The 17,076-nt window shown below is 37.6% G+C and overlaps 1 long non-coding RNA gene across 1 annotated transcript; it reads left to right on the top strand.

Moving 5' to 3' along the window:
- Positions 1-388: 388 nt before the first annotated feature.
- Positions 389-13,415, top strand: LOC128084597 (uncharacterized). The gene is made up of 3 exons (XR_008208620.1): positions 389-680; positions 769-854; positions 9,273-13,415. It is a non-coding gene; the product is annotated as an uncharacterized LOC128084597 (long non-coding RNA).
- Positions 13,416-17,076: the final 3,661 nt, after the last annotated feature.

Genomic DNA, 17,076 nt, shown 5'->3' with positions numbered 1-17,076 from the left:
AGTATTGTTATCTTTTTGATTGACAGAAGAAGACCTTTGGAGCATATGGTACCATTGCTTCCAAACAAGTCACCTTACCTAGTCATTGAAATCTTTCCTAGTTACGCTTGTGATTGTAAGCAACGTACTCAATATGTATCCATTTTGTGAGTCAACAATTTGGAGAGTCACAAGTGTGTACTTGTAGGGGAAATGCTGTCATGGCTTGAAGCAGTGATTGAGCAGCTGGTGGGAGAGCAGGGCCAACCCAGGGGAGCTCAGGTGCAGGCAATGTACCTGAGTGATTGGAAGGGGGTGGAGCCAGGATCCAGCCCTTCCCAGACCTCATTTAAGGCTAGGCAGTGGAGGTGAGGGCTTTTTGCTGGAGAACCCTGTATGTCTGTGGCTCCTAATGATAAGCAGATTTCTTTTCTTTGTGTCCCTAGTTGTTGTCTTTAAGCATAATCTTATTTGCTGTAGGTTAGAGCTGCACAACCCTATACTTATTGTTGCATTTTCCATTGCATTACAGCACAGCAATGCTTTTCAGTCTAAGATCTGAAGAGAAGGCTTTCCTTCATAATCTCACACCAACAGATGTATGTGAAGATGTTAAAAAGCAGTAGATGTTCAAATCACTGATATCAAAATATTTGAATATGTGGACTTCTGTCCTACTACTCTGCTTATATCAAAATTAAGTGAGTTTTGGGGAAAAAAAAAATTGGAGGTTGAATAGCAGGTTTTTAACATTTGATTTAGGCATTTACTGTCAATTGTTATTTACAGATTCTTTAATGATATGGAAGACGTGTCTTTTGTCTGACTCCTGGCTGAATGAAGAAGCTTGAAGGAAACAGGGGAGCAACAACAAGGTAAAGGTTTTATTGTTTAATATATGGCATATCTTTAAGATGGTATGAGATCCCTGAATCTTTCAACATCTTAAATTCTGGTTGCAGAGACCTTTTGCATGACATCAGCTGGATGCAAATAAGTTTTTCTGCGTTTACCTTTAAAAAATGCTAATACAAAAGATTTACCATAATTCTTAATAATTGAAGTTTTTGAAGAATCTGATCTTTTTTTCTTGTGTGCTAAGAATCTAGTGGATGGAGTCATACCGAAAGTACACCTAGCTTGTTTCTTGTGGTGGCCAAAAGCAGACTGCTTGGGAAGAGAACAAGAGTGCAAGTGCACAGTGATCGTTCTTTCCTGGGCTCAGAAGACTTGAGGCTCTAAAAGCCAACCCCTGTGTTATTATCCTTGATAGCTTTCACTCCTCTAATTTATTCCAGATTTATTTTTTTTGAGCCCATCTACATTTTAACATCCACAAATCTGGTATCAGTTCTAAGGCACTTACAAGTGTTTTTATACATAAGTAGTGATTCTGTGTTCCTTAATTTTTGGGTTCAGAATCTGTCAAAAATATGTTACTATGTATGTAATATACATAACTATTTTTTTCAAGATGTCCATATGTTTAGTAAATATGCAAGTTAGCAGTAACATTTGGGTCTATTAGCTTCCAGAGTTGTAAAATACAAATACAACTTCATCATTTGTGGAAACCAAATGTGAGCAGAATTTGAATAGAGCCATGACTAAGTACTTTCACACAGGAAATTATTGCTGAATTCCATGGAAGCATTTTTTTTATCTTCTCTTTATTTCTTTGTTTCATCCAAGTGCTACAGCTTATCCTAAATTAGACTGCAAACTTTTGGGAGGGGCCACGAGGAAATAATTATGATCTCCAGATTCTGATGCAATAGAAGTTTGTAATCTAGTGATGCCTGTGTCTTATATAGTGTTTAACTGTGCAGCTTGTAGCATTTTCATAAATGAGTGACAGTTGGAGAAATTCATCCACAAGTGTTTCTGATCCCACTTATTACTTTTCTTATCCCTTTCTCCTTTTTTTAATACTTAATGTTGTATAAATGATAATAAGTTGACAACCTTAAAATGTATGAGGGCTGCTCAGAAAGTGATTCCTCCCCTCTGTTGTCATGTTATATGGCAACAAAATATAAGGGAATGTTGGTGGGAAATCTCTATTGCCATATCACCAATATCCACCTCTATATTTGCCAACATAATAGATATGAAGCATTACTTCTGGAGCAGCATTCATATGTAATGAATGGCATGTATTTTATGCAGTGTCAATTACTTGTTTTAACACAGAAGAATAAATATAGAAGAATACTTGTTAAGAAACAAGTATTCAGTCAGATATGATAAATTTCAAATGTGTTTGTAACTTCACTACAGCATATTTTGACTTGCTTGCAGTTAAGGCTTTGAAGTACTTAAGACACATCTGTTGCAGGCTGTATTCTGGAAAAAGATAGGTACTTCAAAGTACTGTGCCCAGGATAAATTACTAATCCAGGTGAACTCCTTGACACTTAGCTTGAGTTCAGCAATTACTTTAAACACGTGGTAACAATTATTAGACTCCAAAGCTGTATTATATGTACAAGTTCTGTTGTGATTGTGCATGGAAATGGTCATATTAATGCCATATTCTCTGAAAGTTGTGATGGAGGGAGCAGCATCTGAACAGGGGTTAAAAGAAATATCTATTAAAGTGGATTATTTTTAAGCTCCAAATTCTTCTGAGGGAGTTTTGTTCTAAGGTTTTGACTGATGGGGAGTTTTCCAGCTTGGTATTTGCTTTGCCAAAGGCAAGTGATTGCTTTTTCAGTGCAAGCAGTGCCCCCTCGTGCATCAGCTAGGGCTTTCTGCATCATGCCAGAGGGAAAGCAGGAGCAGAAGGTAGGCTTGTTATTTTTTCCAATGCATCTGGTATACACGAGCAATATGACAGTGCCAAGCCTTGTTAATGTGGCATACAGCTAAACAATATTCGGATCGTTCTCTGATCATGATGGATTATTTGGTCATAACAAGCATATTATCCTTGCTTAATGAATGGAACATGCCATTTCTTCCTAGCCATTGTCAGTCTTTGATGCAGTACAATTAGCAGACGTTCTCATTTAATTACCTAGTATAACAGGACCTGAAATGCTGAAATTTAATCTTTCATATAACTACTGCTTTTCAACAGTCCCCTAGGCTAATGAGGATAATGTTCTAACCTAATGCATATTATTTATAAAGAAAACATTGCAAAGCAAGTGCAATCCTACAGGAGAATAATGCTTTGAATTGCTTTAGGAAATGTTTCGATTACCGTGGCCAATAACTGCTGTAAACTGGTAACAATACAATTAAATAGTTCTAGTTAAAAATTAATAATAACCTAGCCAGGAGAAGGAGATTGTTTGTTACTTCTATCTCTCTTTTTCCAAATCAAGTGAAGCAAAAATATGTGCTGACATTCCAGATGCAGCCATCTTATTAATAAGAACGTGGACTCTTACCTTTGATAGGAAAAATTTGTTTTTAAAAAACGAAGAATTAGAGAAACAACTTAAGTGTCTAAAAAATGAAAATAGGTGTCCAGACACATTTTGAGGAATATATACAATTCTGCAAACTATTGGAACTCCTTAGCAATTCTGAAGATCACAAAGACCTTGTTATATAGTATGACTTGTAGGAAGTTTTTGACAGTAAACAGAGAAGTGCCTAAATCATATCATAAAATGAAATGATTGTAGAATGAAACCACTCTTTGTCTCTGGAAAACATTTCAACATTTCAAAATTAACTTCACTCTTCTATGTAGGTCTCTCTGAAAGCAGTGCCTCCTATTTATTTTCATGCAAGCTACAACAGATACCAAGAGCAAAATAACACTATTTAATAAAGCAAATTCTCAGCTACAAAATGCTATTTTTCAACATAGTCACCACCATTAGCTGTGCATTTTCACCAGCAATACAGGAAAAGAGCCTGTATGTCATACTCGTGAAAAATCTGCATGGCTGTCCATTTTTGGCTTGTCTTTCATATTGTTGTTGCCATTGCTGAGACATCCCACCCACTGCCTCGCTGTGCTCACATCCACTGTTTGGTCTTCATGAATGCTCAGCAAGTGTCAACTGACGTTAGTGGGTGCTTTTTCTTTTCCATGGAGGAATTCAATTAAATTCTATTGCTTTCCACGCTCTTCCATGGTAGGTGTTGCTTGTCAGACTGCCCCTCTGCTGTCTCACAGAAACAAAATGCAACAGAACATTGGTGGGAAAGCGCAGCCTCTGTTTCTTATTCCCAGCATCTGCCACTGTGGGCCAACAGAAGAAAATAGGAGGCGTTAATTTTGAAGTAGCCCCTATGTTGACTATTTACCTTTTTGCTGAGATTGTTGTGAAGCCTACAGATGTAGCAGGATAGTTATACATTCCAAATGAAGAAACAATGGGAGAAGAGTGTGATTAATTTTCTCAGTTTCATTCTTCACCCTTAGCAATTGGCAACACCAGACAGAATTCCCCTAACACTCAGTTCAGTGCTTATTGGCCCCCCAGTAAAATGATTTAAATCTAATAAGGGCAAGTACTTTTCTGCTTGGCTGACAAAATAAATCAGTTCTGTGAAGATTTCAAAAAAAGAACCACAATCTGTGCAATGGCAGCTGTGGGCAAGCAGGTGAAAAGACAGGCAGAGAAGAAGGGAAGAGGAAGCAGGTCTGGACCATTCTGGGTACAGAAAGTTGTTAGGCAGCCTAGGTGTACTGTGGAACTATACCTTAGGGCCCAAGGAAAGGTCAAATCTGTCCTTTCTGAAACAATTATAATGGGATAAGATGATCATCAGTTATCCTCAGTTCGCAGATTCAGGAAAAAAAAGCAAATTAGTTATGTTGATTTCTTTTTTTATTTCTTTTTTTCTAATTCCAGAGATTGAGAGAAATGTTTTCATCTTTCATAATTAGATTCAGAACAGTAGCTAAAAGGAGTTTCCTCTTAGGAGAGATCTTTTTACTGTGTGTTCCAGGTGCCTGTTCATTTCTCTTTTGATCATGTGAATGCTTCACTTCAACTTTCATAAACAAACATTTGCTTTAGATAAAGAAGCCTTCAAGTATTATGAAAACACATTCCACCACTACAGAGTACTGTGAATGGTCAGATTTACAAGGTCAAGCATTCTTGCCAAAGACCAAAGAGATATATTATTTAAACAGAGAAACAAAGGGTGAAAGGGCTTAGCCCGTTGAAAAGGCTATTGTCTCTCTTTGAAAGGACTGTGGAGTTTAGTTTATGAAACAGAAATCAGATCAAACTGAGACTGAGTCAGATGGCTTTGCCACCTGACAAGGTTAGGTGATCTGTCTGACCTTGTTAGGAACCCAGAGTGAGTGGTGAATAATGCCCACTTGCCACTTGCTCCTAAAGGGTTTTTAAACAATGGTAAAAACCTAATATGTCAGTTGTACAGCTTTTGCTGCTAGAACTAATGGGAGGATAATTTTCCTGGCCTATGTTTATTCTGTTATTACTATGAACTGCACAGCAGAGGGCCCTGTAGTATAACTGCAGGTAAAGAATGTTATTTCATAAAGCTCCATTCATTTTCTGATGCTAGCTGTGGTAGCTGTTTTAAGCAACTGGAACCCTGCTTGTAATTTGTTCGTATGCAGTTGTTTTCTGTCATGGATGAAACACCAACCGTTAGTAAATTGATGAGCTAACGTACTTTTACTGGACTAAAATTCAGTACTTGAATAAATAACATTTTCTGTCTGAGGAAATTCAAGATAGGCACTGCTTCTGTAATAATTCAGTAATCCGTTATACTCATGCAGAATATACTTGATGTCACAAAATCAAAATGGTAATAATGAGCAGTTTGGTTGGAAGGGGCATGGCAAATTCAGAGTTAGCCAGCACCTTATTAAGGGCCTTATTCAAATGCCTTTCGGATGCTGACAGGCATGGAGCATCCACTGCCTCTCTAGGAAGCCTGTTCCAGTGTTTGACCTGCCTCATGGTGAATAACTTTTCCTAGCATCTAGACTGAACCTCCCATGGAGCAGCTTTGTGCTATTCCCACATATTGTATCATCTGTTGCCAGGGAGAAGAGTCTGGCACCTCCCTCTCCATTTCCCCTTCTCAGGAAGCTGTAAAGAGCAATGAGTTTGCCTGTGAGTCTTTTCTCTGAACTAGACAAACCCAGTGTCCCTAGCAGCTCCCTGTAGGACATGCCTTCCAGCATTTTATAAGCTTTTTGCCCTCCTCTGGAGGCATTCAAGTATACTAACACCCTTATTGTGAGGCCCAAAACTGAAAACAATCCTGAAGGTGAGGCTATACCATGTAGAGGTATATTTACCTCTTTCAACTGACTGGCTAACTATCTTTGATGCAACCCAAAAGCCAATTTTATTTCTTGACAACCAGAGTGCATTCCAGGCTCATTTTGAGTCTGTTGTCAAAAAAGGGCAAAAGTGACCCATAACTAGATTTGCCAAATCTCTGAACCATAACCTGGAGTAACAAAACATATTCCAGGCCAATAGAATTTCTATTTGGACTGTTACTTATATTCAGAGATGAGAGTTCAATGCAAACATCGCCTGTATTTCTGCAGAGGTTGGCTAAGAAAATTACCTTGGGGCTGTTGTGTACTGTTTTTGTGGAGAAGCAAATAGAAGTAGCTGTAGAAAAATGTAACTAGATGAAAAGAATTAATGCTCCTCCCAGCAACCCTGGGTAGCAGTTTAGGTTTACTCTTCTGTAAACTTTAAGGGTTACGGATGTATTTATAACATAGACATCTGCCAAACTGGAATTCATACTGTCCCAGTTAAGCCTTGCACAGTGGAAGCTGGACTAAATGAGCAGTGTCTTCCTAGCAGTGACACCGTTGTAGCAGCTGTGAAGCAGTGGGTCAGGTCTGTTGGTGAAGATCTTGTTGATACTATTGGCAAAATTTCCTAGATTTAAAGTGAAGTAATGTTTAATATTCTCATGGCAAAAAACTCATACCTATTACTAGCATCAATGCACATGACCCCAGAATACATTGCAACGATTACTGAAAATTATTTTCATATTTTTTAGATGGGAAATCCATATTTCGAAAGTAGCAAACATGCACACTACTTTGTGAAATGGATTTCTGCAGGAATGAAGTCACATGTAGAGCTAAAAGGATGAGCTAGGGACAGTGTTTTGATTTGGAGACAAGAGAAGAGTTAATCTTCTGTCTAGTGCAGACAGAGGTAGATATTCCATCATATTATGTACACATTTTAACTGCTGTAACAGCGGTTTATCAGCTTTATCACAACAAGTAGTAGCTAATCAAGGTTTTCTCTCCTGCACTAATCAATGGCATGAGAAAGAAAAAGTCAAAATCATGTGTACGGAAAAGATCTATGGCTGATCTTTCGACTGAATTTTGACTGTCAAGTAAACAGCGCACAAATCCTTTTTACATTTAGAATACAAACTTTAGGAAAAGATAGGTGGAAGTTTTAGAAGTGAATTGCTGGCTCCTGAGCAGCTGGTGCCTCTGAAAAATCTTAATACTAGGAACTTTTAAAAATGCCTTCTATAAGAACATTTCATTACTTTTTTTAATGCTGTTCAGATATTTTTAAATGACATCTGAGTTACTGCAAATAATTCTGAAATTAATGTCGCATACACTGCATCCTGCTTTGCCTTTGGAATATGGAATACTACCTATGTCTGATTGTGATACAACTGAAATGCTAGAGCTTTTATGGTGATTTATTAATTGATTTGCAAATGGTATTGGCTTTATGAAAATTGTATATGGTTTTAAGGGAGACCACAAATATATTATACAGAGGAAAGAGAACAAAGTCATCTTACCTTGATCTGATGCATCAGATACATGCATATATCTGATTTCAAACCTAGTCAGATTTAGTAGAAATCATTAAGCACTCCCATTTACCCACTGATATCATTATTTCAGAGGGAAGATAAAACAGGTGCTGGAAAAAGGAATATTTTTCTCATCAGGAGTACATTTGGTGTGTTAAACTGTTTCATCTGTGCTATAAATGTTTCCCTATTCAATTCAATATTCCTTCCTCCCTGCATGGAGAGAGTTAAATCAAAGTGGACTGTAAAGGGGTTGTTAAAGGACCAAACAGGAAATGTAAAACAGTGACACCGATAAGAATGGTTTCAGATACATAGCTTCAAAGTAGTTAAGATAATGGCTGGGTCATCACTTAAAGAAAAACTAATGAGCTGGCTCCATGCAGGCTGGAATAGGTACTCTTCCCAAGACTAAGTGGGGGATCAAAGAAGCCTGAAACCTCAAAGAACTAGAACAGGGAGGGAGCTTTGGATGAGCCAAGAGAGGTTTCCCAGAATATGTCAATTATAGAGCTGACAGGCTGGGAAGTCTCAGTCTGAAAGAATGTGCTGTAAGCAATGTAGGCTGTTCCTCCTGAGAGGGAAACTAATCTGGATTTATGTTAATTAGAGTTTAGAACTTTAGCCAGGAAATGTGCATGTGGAAATTTTTGCCCTTATTTTTCTTTCCCATTGTTTAACACCTGGGCCTGCAGTTGTTGTTTCTTTGAATTGGTGAAGGAACAATATTTTGCTTTAAAATTAGTGCTTTTTCTTTAGTCTTTCTAATTAACCTCTCTAGTAGTCGCCAGCATCAAAGCTCCTTCAGTAACCAAACCAAGTGAACATACTGAAGTAATCCTAATGGATACTCAGGAACTGTTATCCAGCTACCAAAGAGAACACTGCCAAATTTCTTCTTAGGAAAGTAAGCGCCCTGGGCCTATCACCAGCACAAGGACATAACCTTGAAGGGACAACTTCCAGTAACAGCTGTGCTTCCTATGATGGGTCAAAATGTTATGTGAATTTTTAAGCAGACTTGCTGTGAATGACTAACACCTTTATAGTAAAGGCTGGTGCTAGCCCTGTATTAATTTGTGTGTGTATTTTTAGGCACACTCACTTAAGTTTTTTAAGATAATCAACAGTTTTCATGGGAGTTTATCTCATACACTGCATTGAACCTGAAACTCAACTGTTTTGATCATATTATTGTAAAGTAACTAAGACATAGGGTAATATAAGCTTTTTATGAGCTTCTCTCTCAGCACTAACTGGTGACCACTGAGGGACCAGTGAATATGACAAGGATGTTCAATGAGCTGTTTCAGCAAATCATTGTTAATTTCACAAATACCTTCAACTAGAAAGAGACAAATGTTATGATTTCAGGAGAAAGAAATTTCTCCAGACAGTTGTGTTCTTTTTTTTTAATTGGAGCACAGGGAAGGTCTTCAGTTTTGGTTTGAACACACTTTCAAGATCTTTGTGTGGTAAAAATCTTTCACATTTTTTATTGTGCTTTACAGGGGAACTACTCAGTTTATTCCAGTTCAGCACTGAAACGTGTGTTCTAAACTAGGATCTTGTGGTCCTGAAACACAGCAGCTGCTCTCTTCTGTTTTTGAGAATCCAGTACAGTCTGTTGATACTAGTGCTTGAATGGAGACTTGTCAACAAGACACGTGGCTCAAGTGACATAAATGATCATTGAGGGACATCAAAATGCAGAGAAGTATGTTTTAGACTCATGCAATTGCTTGTATCTTTTACACTTTGCTCTTAAGTGATCAATTTAGACAATCCTCAGTACGACTGCTGTGATCATATAGCCAACCTGAGATGAGATAAAACAAGCGTCAGTGATTTTGTCATGATTACACGATCTTTTAAGCTGTAGTCATATCTACCGAATTGCTGTGTGATAGAAAAACCTGTTCTCCTGGATCCAAGACTTTCCTTCTAAAGATCACTCACTTTTACTGGAAGATTTTCATGCATCTCTGACTGAATGCATCTTTTTTGAAGTGGTTTCTTCTCTATCATGGATTTTTTTCTGTAGCATTGTTATTATGATCTTCCACAGAGATAACATTTTTAATTGCCTGTTCTGTTTTAGCTACATAGCCTGTTCCTCAATTCTATTACAGAATGGTCTGCAGAGTCACCAGGGTATAAGAATCTGATTAGAAAACTTGGTGTGCTGTCTTTTTAGAAAGTATCTTTGTGTTTTTCACAGCAGAGGAGAATGAACTATATAGTGAAGTTGTAATACACATAACTAATTTGAAATTTCAATGACTGCTTACTTATTCAAACAGTTATCCCTTGAGAGAAGAATTGAGCAAACTGTCCTTACATTCCTCCAATATCTCTTGCCAAGACATTTTACAAGCAGATGCAACCCAAGGGTTGTAGAACTAAAAGCTATTTAAACCCAAGTAAAAAAGTTTTCAGCAGGACTGGCAACTCTGAAGGATGGGGAGAAAGATGAGATTTTCTGAAACTGCAATGTAAGTTACACAGAACAGGCAAGGAAGCTGGGGAATACAATAAGGTTTCCACATCTTTCTTATAACTCCTTACAGCATTTTTTTTAACCATAAAAGATAAGTACTTTGTTCTTTATATCATTGAGGAGACTGCAATAGAGAAACCACAATAGCTTGTAGGCCTTTCAAGGGCAGTAATTATCTGTCACCTTGCTCTTGGTAATGTTCTTTTGAGGATATTCTTGCAGGGAAACCATTAAATTCTGGAGTTAGACAACCAAGACTTCTTCAGTAGACTTAAAGAGATAGCATGAGGAAAGCATTTCTCATTGTCTTTTACACAAGTGAAGATTCTGATCTGCCCAGGGTGCATAATGGACTCTGATATTTACTAGTATTTTTTATTTTACAAGAAAGTGAGGAGTGTTCAGAAAATCCAGGCTATTTAAATTACTGATGGAGAATTAAGGTGAGGCACTTCCACTGATTACTGCAAGATAGTTGCCCTCTTGACCTAATTTAATACAACAGACCTACTGAGATGTGCAACAGGGTATCTGGGAGAACAATATTCAGCAAACTGGGACAGAACTGTGTCTAAGAACCTCTTCTTCTCAGTGTTTAAATCTGTCAGATGATGAGCAAGTTATCAAAATTTGTATTCCCCCAGAGAAGATCCTTCCACCCTCTTCATTCCTCCTAGTTACACACCATCTACCATTTTTGCTCCCCTCTTCGTTAGAGCAGTATTTTGAATCATCTTCTTCTTCCACAGTTCCACTTGTTCCTTCCCATACTTTCCATATTCCTCAGCACTGAAATACCTTCTGTCTGTGAAGCTAGGAATCTTCCTAGCTTAAATCTAGCTTTAAATCTTCCTTATGATCTTTTTCTTTCCAAAGACTTGATATTGCTTATGCTAAGCTCACGTATTTTTGTTGACTGACAAATATAAGGAGACACAAATTGGAGCAACTCAATCCTTCCCTCTGAGAAATAATGTCCATTGTCATAGATGGTGACTTCCTATGCTAATTTCTGAGACAAAAAGTAAGATTTACAGTTCTGTATATTAATCTCATATCTTAAAATATCTTAAGATCAAATTTTAAGAAAATTATCACTGACTTGCCAAGAAAACCCCAAATCTACTGGAATACTGTACTGTTGGAAAAAGTAGGAGAAAAATGGCCTTTGCATTACAATAGTTTTAACTGATGGCATATTAACCTTTGTTACTGTATGTGTAAGCTTTTGGCTGAGTGAATCACTGACTGAATAATAACGTGTTTAATAATCTTTTGTCAAGTATAGTATCTCATCTGGATGGTTATCATAATAAAGACAGTAATTGTTTTTTCAAAGTAGCCATTAGAGAATTCTGTAACTGCTACCATTCTAATTGGAGCATTCAAGATTAATTTCAGGAATAGCATTCCCTAAGAGTTCAGTCACAGGGGAGACTCATTTAGAAAGAAGTAAATTGTTGTCCATATTTATAAAGGCTGGTCCCCATTAGATGAGATACTGGGTACACTTAATAAAGTTAACTGCTATGCTGAATTGAGACAAATAAACTAATGAACTCACTTTTCCAAGGTTATTGATCCACCTGGGAACTGAAGAATGATTTCCTTAGCGTTCCGTAATGTCCAGTTCACTAAAATCTGCTGTGTTTCAGATATGTATCATTAGAGGAAAATAATTCCTTGTATTCTGAGAGTGTAGTTATTGATGGTATACTTCTGGGAAAGATCCAGGTGTGAGAGTAGGTGACAGGCAACTTTTCCAGACGTGCTTGGTATAGGCAGATCAAAAACCTGCTTAATACATTAAGACCGAATTGCACAGGCAGTTTCCTCATTTTTCTCATACAGCTCAAGTTCCAGTGCAGGCAAAAAGAAATCTGCCTCCTTTAGAAAACAAAGCAAGCCCTGGATTCATCAGCTGTGGACAACTGTGAGATTACAGGGAAAGAAACAAATGGCATCATTCATTCATTGTGAATGCTTGGGACAGAATAGCAGAAATGGCAGGACATGACTGTTGCAAACTGCAGTAATTTCTGTGCTAACTTTTAAAATCTACATTTACCAGAACTATAAAATCACTAAGAGACACCAGATGGTGCTATTGTAAATGGTCTTACTACTTTTGATGGCCTGCTGATATTGCAGTTTACTTCTGGAGAAATGCTTATGGTCAGCTGTGATGCTTCAGTTTTGAAAGAACTGTATACTGAATATACTCCCAATGGAAGTCTGCTTTGGACTAATAGAATAGAACTAATCAATTTTTGAGTGGAACAGTGGTTTCTGAGCCCAAAAGAAATTCCCGACTTCAAATTCCAATGAGTATAAGGGAAGGTGAGATCCATTCCTGGATGGATCTCAAGCTTACTTGAAAGCTAAATTTCTGTTCAGCCAGAAACCTACCACCTGGTATAGTACGATTTGGGATAGTCTAACATGTCCAGAAACAGAAGTTCCAAAAACTGTAAAATCCGTTGCTGTCTGTGTAGATCAATCTGAAAGTAATGCCTCATTTACTTCCATGGAAACCACAACAAATGCCAAGAGCACAATAACACTAATTAATAGAGCAAATTCTCAGCTAAAAAATACTATTTTTTGGCATAGTCACCACCATTAGCTGTGCATTTTGCCAGCACTGATCAAGAGCCTGCATACTGCGCTCATTAAGAAAAAACCAACTGCATGACCCTCTTAAATATGGCTTTACATCATGGTCACCACTGCTGAAATACTGAACTCACTGTGCTCACATCCACTGTTTGGTTTTCATGAACATTCTGTGTCAGTGGATGTCAATGGGTGCCATTTTCTCTGCACTGAAGAATTCAGTTCCACACATTTGCTTCATACATGCTTCTGTTGTCGGACACCACTGTGTCAGACTGCCACTCTGCTGCCATCTGTTGCACAGAAACCAAGTGTAATGGGATATTGGTGGGAAGGTTCAGCCTCTACTGCCATGCCACCAATATCTACCTCTGACGTTGTGGCCCAACATATAGGAGACACTACTTTGGGAGCAGTGCTTGTACCAGTTGAGCAAGTAGCTTGAATTCTTCTTTTAGGACTGTGGTGAAATTGTTTAAGCCATCATTTTAAAGCAAACATGCAAAGCAGTTGATTAACTTGTAACTGCACTTATTATCTGAAATGTTTCTGTCACGGTGCAGATCACGTGACTGCAATAAATGATACCCACTGAGAAATACATTTTTTTATATCAGTAAATGTAAAAACGTACAAGCTAAATATGTGGTGATCCTCTTTGGAGTGAGAGAAAATTGGGCTTTCTCAAGCATGGAAGTGTTCATATTACCACTTGCTGTACAGCACATTTAGAACAGTCTTATTCTTCTCAATAGCTCTCAATTTTCTTTTAAAATGCAGAAGACATGCACATGAGTACTACATTAAATTTTCTACATGTGCTGTGCTGATGTGCTGTCAGGTCCCATTGCCTGAATATTAATCCCTCCTTTGTATGAAATTTTACATTTCATAGGGCCTTCTTTTTATTGCCTGATATGGCTTTGGCTGAGGTTCTCATAGTGATCTCTTCTGCTTCTGACATGGTGTTGACTTCTCCAGTTTCAAAGGAAGCCATGAGCTTTCTTGCTTACTCTCCCCCCACCTCAGCAACCAGTTGCAATCTGAGTACATGCCAGACAGAATGAGCTGAAGAGGGCACTGGTAAAAGTGCCACAGTCAGTAGGACTGTTATCTTCTAATAAGGAGCCATTTCAGCCTTTATTTCATGTTATTCCTATACTAGAAATAGAAATATCATCTCTTTGGATTTTTTTTTCCTTTCTGTATCACAAAATGAGCTGCAGATTTAAAAAAATAAAAATAAAAAAAATTTAGCAATACTGGAAAACAACAAAATTATAGTGTTATGTAACTTCTTTCCACAGATGGATCTTACAGGATAGCAGGCAATAGGAAATACAGTTGAAGATGATTCATCACGTCTGAAACAGGTGTTCCTCAATTTGAAATGTAGCATCTCAGCCAGGCAAATAGAACTATGGTAGATGTCAGATGCAGTTACATTTGCCTGACAGATATGCCATGCTTTGGAATAACATTACTGCTAATGATAGCCTACTGTTGATGTGTAGTTCTTTGTTTCGTTGCTGATGTAGAGGAATAAGATCTGCTCGGTGCATCCATTAGCAATAAAGCTTTGTGTGTGTGTGGTATTGCTAAATTGAATTATAATGCAAAACACAGACTGCATCTTCACTACATTTTTCAAGCTTTGCCTGTGCAGTCTCAAAAACAACTGTTAATAAAGCAAGGTACTCTCCTCCGTGGAGCTAAGCCACCTGATTTATTTCCCTTTAGGATAGCAACTTCCTGTGATTGACCTTTGAGCACAGCTGAAGTTACATCCCCATGCAACAGGCCAGCCTTTGTGTGTGGCTACAACACTGTCTGAAGGCTGGTGCCAATGCTAATTGCGCTAGGGCCAGCAGCCTCTGCCACCTCTCAGAACTGTAGAGATTTCTTGCTTGGGTTATGGAATGATAAAACACCAATCTTTTTGTACTCCTTCACAGAATGCGAGTGTTGCTTTGCATTTTATTTCTTCAGTGTAATAAAAAGCCTTTGTCGTTAAGGTAAGCACATATTTTCATAGCAAGTAATGGAGGAGATGTAAAACACCATATTCTGGATAGATCACATGATGAGATTCATCCAGATGTGTCCAGAACTGAAGGGACTCTAAACCCAAGATTTAAGCTTTGAAATGGAAAATGCTCAGTAGATGTGTTATGAGGCTAAAAATGAGAGCACAGGAGTTACATTAAGTAGAGACAGGAGCTGGTATTTTTTCACCTTTGTTTGATGAGCATAATTTGATGAACGTTTTCTCACATTGGCTAGTATATTCTTAGACTGATTTTAAAAAGCACTGGAAATAGATATAGTTCTCCGTTCTTCATTGGCCATGAGGAACATACTAGAATTACAGCTTAGTCATTGCTCTGCATATTGGCCAGTTCTGTAGCAGTGCAGAATGCTGAAGTTAGAGAACTGGCAAACAGGGATATTTTTATAAAGTAAATAAGGACTTTTAAATGATTATTTATCATGCAAGGTGTCAGTATAGGGTTTGTGGGTATTTTTCTTTTTGCTTTGTTTTTGTAGTGGTTTTCTGTAGCAATACTTGTAAATTGTCCTTAGAGATGCCTTTAAAGAATTTCTCAATTTTGTAGTGGGAGGTAAAAGGGTGGGAATGTGATTATAAACAAAAAGAATCATTCTATTCCAGTCTGAGGAAATTATGCAGTTAAAAATTAAATATTGAACATCATGCTATCAAACTCTCACCACTTAAGAAAGTATGTGCTCATATGGCTAGGAAAGCTGATTTTTATTGTGGATGAGGAATCTGCTTATGTAAAGAATGTGTAAAGGTTACTGACAGCAAGAGAGAAATAAGAGGACATATACATTGTTGAACTGCTTTCTTTAGCAACAGATAACTGTACTGAGAGTAGCCTAAAGGCATGGGTTGTCTTGTTTTGATTAGGCATAGCAATTTGCTATCTATCTTACATGAGGCTCTAATGACTTGTAACTGCAAATAGACTGATTTGCTAAACATACTGATAGCAGCAGCCGGAGTGAATGTTGAGGGACTGACAGCTTAAAAATCAGCTTCTGAATGCAGAAAAGTTGCCACTTCTAAGTTGCACCTTCTCTCTTGTGTGCACATACATGTGCCTTCCAGCTAACAGAATGAATGAATGAACACAGAACAGAGAAACTTAAATAGCATTCTATTCCTCATGGGAGAACCTGTATGCTCAGTTCTTCATAATGTCTGAACTGAAATGACTCAACGTTCCCACAAAATTTAAATTCTCATGAAAGCCTTTAAATGGAGTTCAAATGAAGTTGAGGGGAAAAAAAAAAATATATATATATATATATTTTTTTAATCATAAGGAAACTTGAACACATAGATGAATATAATTTGAAAACGGCTGCTTGACAGTTTAACATAAACAATTCCACTGATGAAAGCACAATATGGCGATAATTATCTGTTCAAATAAATCTGCTTGATGTTAATGAGCATTTGAACAATCCATTAAGGAGTCATTTTTTTTCCGTGCAATTTTCTTTGGTAAGCAAAAATGACACATCCAAAACTTTTATTAAATATACAATTTCCTCTCTATATCATTGCATTTCTACAGAGCTTCCTTTTCCAATAAGGCACTGAACCTGCAGCAGAAAGGACAGAGCTTGGTCCTACACAGCAGCTTGACGCAAGGACAGTTGCTGGGGCTAAAATTCTATTCAGAATTGATGCAGTGCTTCACTCTGATGTAGTACTGGGAAGGAGACTACAGAGATTTTTTTTGGATGTTTTCTCTTGCTGAATGAAACAATCCTCTATGACTGTGTAGCAATGCTATCTAGCTAGCAAGATTCACAGGATCTCTGCCTTTTCCTTCATCCAGTCCTGTTCCACTCTTAATTTTTACTGAGTTGCTCTTCCACATTTGGTTGGTTAATTCTTCCTCAGAAAATGTCCACAGCCATAGAGATAAAAGTTGGGTTTTCTCTAGAACCCAAAAGCATCTGCCTGTTCAACCACCAACTGTCACACAACTCGATTTTGGCTCTCAGAAGGCGTGCTTATTATTGTATACGATTCCTGAGTATATGCGTGCGTTCTAATCACTTGAATAACTAATGTTATTCTAATCTAATCTTCTTAGGAAAAAAAAAAAAAAGCCTTTTACTTTAAAAAATTCCAGATTTTACACATATCTAGACTTGCTATA

This window comes from Tympanuchus pallidicinctus, unplaced genomic scaffold (genome assembly GCF_026119805.1).
Source record: "Tympanuchus pallidicinctus isolate F22 unplaced genomic scaffold, pur_lepc_1.0 scaffold28, whole genome shotgun sequence".
NCBI lineage: Eukaryota > Metazoa > Chordata > Aves > Galliformes > Phasianidae > Tympanuchus > Tympanuchus pallidicinctus.
The sequence above is the reverse complement of the archived record's forward strand: the minus strand, read 5'-3'. Positions and strand labels throughout refer to the sequence as shown.